Here is a 7091-nt window from a genome sequence, read left to right as displayed (position 1 = left end):
GGGTTGTGGACAGAGATCCCAAGCACTGCCAGGAGTGATGCCTTGGCTGCCCATGTTCCACCTAAAATCACCCCTGAAAATCCGAAGCCCTGAAAATCCCTTCTCTTGGTGTAACCTAAGCCTTAAAGCAATAGTGGCTTTCTGGTGCCCCAGACGCTTTATCAGCATCTTTTATTTAGTTTTGACAAACTGAAACAGAGGGTATGATGAATTTTGATCACTTTGTGGCTAATTCTGTATATCAAGTACCTTTATTGCATATAACTGGAGTCCTTTTTTTTTTCCTGTTAGAATCTGATAATCCTATTGAACTTAAACACCTTGACTGCCTTGACTTATCACAGTTTATTTCCTTTTTTTTTAACTCCTTTTATTTGTGTGTGTGTATGGGGGGGGGGTACACCTGGTGATGCTCAGGGGTTATTTCTGGCTGTGCACTCAGAGATGACTCCTGGCAGTGCTTGGGGACTATATGGGATTCAGGGATCATACCCGGGTCAGCCATATGCAAGCAAAGTACCCTACCTGCTGTACTGTTCTGTCCCTGAATCTTAAAATTCTTAAACTATGTGGGTTGTGGCTATAGATGTGGATCAAGTGGTGCAACAATCCCTTCACTGGGGCTGTCTGCAGTCTCAGAAAAGGCATTGGCTCACCTTCTACCTGAAGAATTGCAGGCTTTGTTTAACTCCGTTAGCCTAGATTTTTTTTTGTTAGCTTTGTACCCCACAACTGCCATTGACTTCTGTTACAGATAGTATGGCCTATGATTGCAATCATGCAATATAGCAATAAAAATATTAACTGAATTTCCTATTGAATGCCTTATGTATCATAATATAAAAGGAGTATGAGTTCAAATTCAAAAATTCAAGCTAGGCAATTATCTTTTTTTTTTTTTTTGCTTTTTGGATCACACCCAGCGATGCTCAGGGCTTATTTCTGGTTCATGCACTCAGGAATTACTCCTGGCAGTGCTCAGGGGACCATATAGGATGCTAAGAATCGAACCTGGGTCAGCCGCTTGCAAGGCAAACACCCTACCCGCTGTACTATCCCTCCAGCCCCTATCTTTGTTTTAAGACTAGGAATTTATTAACCCTTTTTACTTCTGTTTTTAAATTTGTATGATTAACAAATTAGAAAAAAATTTGGAAAAAACAACACAGGAAAATAGTGTAAGGTTTCAGTGTCATGTTAGACCATTTGTGCAACAAACTCATCCCAAGATTATTTTGTTATCTAGGGGCAGGGGCTTGACAAATTATAGCCAACATGTGAAATCTAGCTGAAGGCTTGCTCATTCTCTTTAAAGAGATTGAAACTATAAATTGAATTTTAATTGCGGATAAGAAGTCCAAAGAGAGAGAGTAACAAAACTTAAAACCACAATAATTCATTTACACTCAGCGAAAAAGATATTTTCAGATAATTCTTATTTACTTATTCACTGCTCATGAGATCTAAAAGGGAGGAGTTGGTTATGGGTACTTGACGATGTGTGTATATTTATTTCCTAGATTTCTTTCCTAGACCATAAGACCACAAATCATTAGAATCTTGCAGCTCGCTTCACTGAAAACCCATGATATGAACTGAAGTCAAAATCTTGATAGTCATCTTGTTTTATTGTTAGATATTTCCAGTTTATTTTAGCATCATTCCCTGATTTTTCCAAGATCTAATCTTAAACTCTACCTTCATTTGTGTACCAAGTGCAAGTTGATTTTGCTTTCATTTTTTTCCCTCCAATGAGTCCACTTCCTTCTCTTTTGCACTGCGCTCTCTACTCCTCGGCTTCATGTGCTGTTGGGTGAGGCGCATGCTCCCTCTGTGTTCTCTGGTTGATGGATACTACCTATTTTTTTCCCACATATACAGCTAAAATTTCCCTTGCTGAAGTGTCAGATAATCTTATGTTAAATAGTCTGTGACTTTATATTTATGTATTTTATGTGCAATGATTTTATTATCAATGTTTTAGTATATGTTCATAATTCTGCAGTCATCATTTTTACTGTTGTTCTATTTTTAAAATTATTTTATTGCTGTTGTAAGGCCACTCCTGGTGATGCTGAGGCCTCACTCTTGTCTCCTTGCTCAGGGATCACTCCTGGCTGTCCTCGGGAAACCATACGTAGTACCAGGGATCAAAGCCAGGTTGATTCTGTGCAAGGTAAGTGTTTTATCCACTGTGTTATCTCTCTGGCTCTGTTGCTCTTTAATTGTATATGTTACCCCAAAATTACATTTTGCTGTTAAAAATATATCATACTATGAGATTTTGTTCCAGTGCTGCTGTCTTTCCAATGTGTGGGCTAATTTTGAAGACTTGTTTTTGAAGATTTGAAACTTATCTGTGTTTTTTGCACCACTTCAGAATTATTGATTCAGTAAGAAATTCTTAAAACTCAAATGATCATGCAGTAGTTATTAAGTACTTATAGGTATGTAGTTTGTTTTTCAACATTGACCTAGGAAGTGTTCATACATATTTCAGGTCTACTGGCTGCATTTTTAATAATTAAAGAGTGGGAAATTTGATTTAATGAGCATGTACTTTTATTTTATTTTTCTGAGTCCTTCCTCTATTGGAAAAGAAGAAATAGCCCATTAGAATATGTAATTTGCATTATGAAGAGAAAGAAATTTCAATAGAGTTCCTTAAGTGGATAGGTGGTTTTACATAATATATCAATATTTATATTAATATTATATATAATGTTGCTGATAAAATATATAGTGTTATATAAGCTATATGGAATGTTTATATAACGTGACAGGTTTTTCTTAAGTTTTAGGTTTTTTTAAAGTCTCTGTGTAATGATGCCTTTTTACTCTTTCTTGATTTTAAACCCGAAATATCAAACCTACTTTTGTGAAAATGACTTTCATCTGACTGAAACAACAGTTAAGGCTCATAGTTTGACATTTCTAATCAATCTTTAGCTTTCTAGTGTTACAGTTTATTTATTCATTTCATAACATTGCTTGTAGCAAAAAGAAAATTCTATAAAATTATAGAATTGTTGGACAATAAATAATATTCTAAAAGCAAATCAAATTTTTGGTAGATTTATGTAAATTCAACATTTAACTATCTCTTCAAGTGCTGTTGGCTTTTAATAATAGATTTTGGCACAATCCTACAAAAGATTCTTGATCAGATATTATACAAATACAGCTTTGAATAGTTTATTTTAAAATATTTTTTCCTACTAAATACTGAGTGCCCCTGTCTTTTCTGTTTACAATCTATAAATTCTTTTTTTAAAAATTAAGTCATGATTGTTTTTCAGTAAACACAAGATATTTGGGAAATAGTAAAAGAAAAACAGTAATTCAGTGTTTTCATGCACAAAAATATTTACTTTTCGTAGGACTAACTTGATAGCTAAAAATAAGACACAAAAATTAAAATCTATGCAAAACACATGCAAGAAAATATAATATAGCTACATTATAAAGTGAAACACATTTCTCTTTAACAGTCTTAAAACAGAGCCAGCTGTTGACTATGTCTTATATTTAAGTCATCATTATTCACAGAATTAATGATTTAAATATTGCAATTGATTGCTTTAAATGCACAAAAAAATGAGTATCAAACCAAGGAAACCACAACATGTATATGAGGAATTAACTTCCTCAAAATACTTATCTGAAAAAGTGTAAATAAATTAAATAATTGGCAATATCTAGAATAGTTCAACAATTGTCCCCTAAGACAAAATTGTTAATTAAATAAGAGTATTTTTTTCTCAAAGATATTCACTACTATCTTTAATAGATATCACTAAGGCATTAATATTCAACAGCTAAACAATAACATAATTAAACATAAACTTTTTCTCCATGAAACATCTAATCTTGTTTTTGAATCTTTAAAAAAAATGAGACAAATTGATGTGGTTTTGTAAAGAAGCAAGGTTATTTAAAAATATTTTTCTACCTTCTGTTGTACTTGGAAATACACCAATATCAATCCTTATATTAGTAGAATTAATTATGTGTATGTATTTTATACTTAAATATACACTATAAATAGTATTGCAAAGAGCATGAAAAATTCCTTTGCAGTGGCATAGCTGAAGTAAATAGTGATCACTTAATATTCATTCCTGATGCTTTCCTATTAAAATAGGATGGCAAATCTGAGAAAACAATAAAAAGAACATAGAACAAGTAACTCTTTATTCATATAATAATAGATCACTGCCTGACAACAATCCACCTTTTTCACATAGTTGTGAAAAAAAGTTCACTTAAATTAATTGGCATCACCATGAAATAAATTATATGACTGTGCAGTTGGGAAGCAAATCAGCCTCATATTATACATAATTGGGGTGAAAGTGTTATATAGGACTGTGTGGGTGAAAGTTAGAGATAGAATCCTTGCATAGAAAAATATATGTTTAAAGCTTAGTGATTCTGAGACTAAACTCTCTGTAGATGCTTTTAAAGAGAATTTTAATTTTAGACTAGTCTCTTTAGTTTTCAACATCCATCTTCATTGCTTATATTAAAAAGCAGCTCATACATTGAAAAGATAAGCTGATAAGCTTTATTTAGATGAAAGGAAGATTAGTGATATCAAAGTTCAAGTCCACAGTAATTGACTAAAACTTGTCTTAAAATCCCAGGAAGAAAATCTAGATTATTCTAGAAGGTTATAGATCAAAATTCCCCGACTGTTGACAGGCCAAAATGATACTTTGCTATTAGAAAAGATATTGAGAAAAACTGAAGGTGTTTTTCTCTGCAAAGTTGTGCCCTAAACAATACTATGGATACAGGTATATAGAAATAGTACAAGTAAGTAACGTGCTTGCCTTCCATACAGCTGACATTGGTTGGGTCCCTGACACTTTATCTAGTCCCTGAGCACTATTAGGTGTGATCCCTTTATTTTCTTGATTATATTTTAAGTCTAAATTGAATATTTTATAAAAATATAAGAAACTACATTTACATATACTTACAGCATGCAGCAATTATTGTCAATAATTTATTACTGTTTGGCATTCAAAAAGTTCTAAGGGATTTTAGATAATTTTATGAATTTTAACTCTACAGTGGACTGTCATAGAAGCTAAGAGTCTTTTCAGGAAAATATATAATAATTTTATGTCTAATGTCATGAAGGGTAAACAAATTGATTTAAAATAAATTCTGTAGGAACAATAAGAAAGTGTAAAGAAAGCTATACTGAGAAAACTTAAAATTTGAAGTCATATCTTTGTTTATATCATATCTACATTCATGTCTATATCTATCTTATAATTTTATCTTGTGATTTATTTACTTAGTTTTTAATATTAACATGTTCCTTCTAAATTGATCTTAATTTTTTTTTTTGTAAAATGGTATGACACCAACTTTGATGAAATCAGGCATGCGATCAGGCACATTCAGAGTTGTATAGCTGTAGAAATAACACAATATTTGAATTTTAAGATACATTATCTTTATGTTAATATTCATTCATTTTTTCAAGGTAACATTTTAATTTAAAATTCCTATCCATGAAATATTCATCAGTGATAAATGATGAGATAACTTAGCATATAGAATAAAGTCTAAATTGAATAATAAATGTGAAGGGTAGACATCTGATTTTTTTTTTATTTTGCTTTTTGTGTTGCACCTGGCGATGCATAGGGGTTACTCCTGGCTGATGCACTCAGGAATTACTCGTGGCGTGGTAAGGGGACCATCAGGGATGCTGGGAATCGAACCGTGTGCAAGGCAAAAGCCCTATTCGCTCCAGCCCCAATATCTGATATTTCACTTAAAATCTTTTACTACCAAATACTCCTCAAATCTGAAATTGTTTTTATTTCCCACAGTCACAATTCCTTTTCCCTCCCTTCTCTATCAAATTATAAAACCTATAATCATAATTTGGCTGAGGAATGAGTTGACGGGAGAGTCTTGCTATTGTGGATCTTTGTTTGGAATCTATGAGAAGTCCGATGTTTTGATCATTTGGCACCTACTGTGTTTTTTAGACAATCTCAGTAATTTTCTATCTGTAGGTGGTGGGGGTTTATTTTGTGATTTCCTCTGCAACGTTTAAGACGTTGAATGGCGTGATTAAATATGAGGTCTGTGGTACAAAAAAAGGAAGTTGCAGATCTTATAAAAGGAGAGTTCAAGTAGGTACTGAACAGAACAAAATAAATCAGTGCCTGGGTTTTGGGGACTTGGTAAGAGTTTTTATTCTCAGGTCTTGGCACTAATGTGCCTGGGGAAGAAATTGGACTGCTCTGGGTACAAGGAGAATGAGGTCCTTCAGGAAAGAAAGCAGGTTTCTTACCTGTTCTGCACGTATCAGCTGTGTTAATATAGGAAGGAACTAAGATCTTGGGGGTTATTTTCTATCTAAGGAGAAGAGCAATTTTATCTTCTATGTTTCTGTCTTCTAAAGTCCTTTTTATCTATGCAATAATTGAAACATTTTCTACTTAATTAGTAACTAAGTGAAGACAGGAAGCTTCAAGATAGATGTTGGGAAGTATCTTATTTTCCACTGCACTGAACACTTCAAAAACAGTTGGTAACAGTTTCCTTTAAAGAATTTGCAAGTGTACAGGGAACATTCTGTTTGCATGTTTTGAAAGGTTTGTTTTTATATGACAAATGGGAGATGAAAGTTTGTCTATCAAATGAATAGCACTGTCCTCCCCTTGTTCATCAATTTGCTCGAGTGGGCACCAGTACCATCTCCATTTTGAGACTTGTTACTGTTTTTGGCAATGAATACACCACTGGTAGCTTGCCAGGCTTTGCCTTGTGGGCTGGATACTCTCGGTAGCTTGCTGGGCTCTCCAAGAGGGATGGAGGAATCAAACCCGGGTCAGCTGCGCGCAAGGCTAACACCCTACCTGCTGTGCTATCTCTCCAGTCCTATCAAATGAATAGCATGTTAAAACATAAAATAAGTCATGCCATTTTCCTCCACTTAAAAAGGCTTAAATGATCTAAAAGTTAGAGATCAAAAAGCTAAACAAATCTGTAAAAAAATTGGAAGCTTAGTTGCAGCTCTATAGCTTATTAAGCTATTTATTTATTATATACCCTTGAAG

The sequence above is a fragment of the Sorex araneus genome, chromosome 7, assembly GCF_027595985.1.
Source record: "Sorex araneus isolate mSorAra2 chromosome 7, mSorAra2.pri, whole genome shotgun sequence".
Lineage (NCBI taxonomy): Eukaryota > Metazoa > Chordata > Mammalia > Eulipotyphla > Soricidae > Sorex > Sorex araneus.
Note: the sequence above shows the minus strand (reverse complement) of the source record.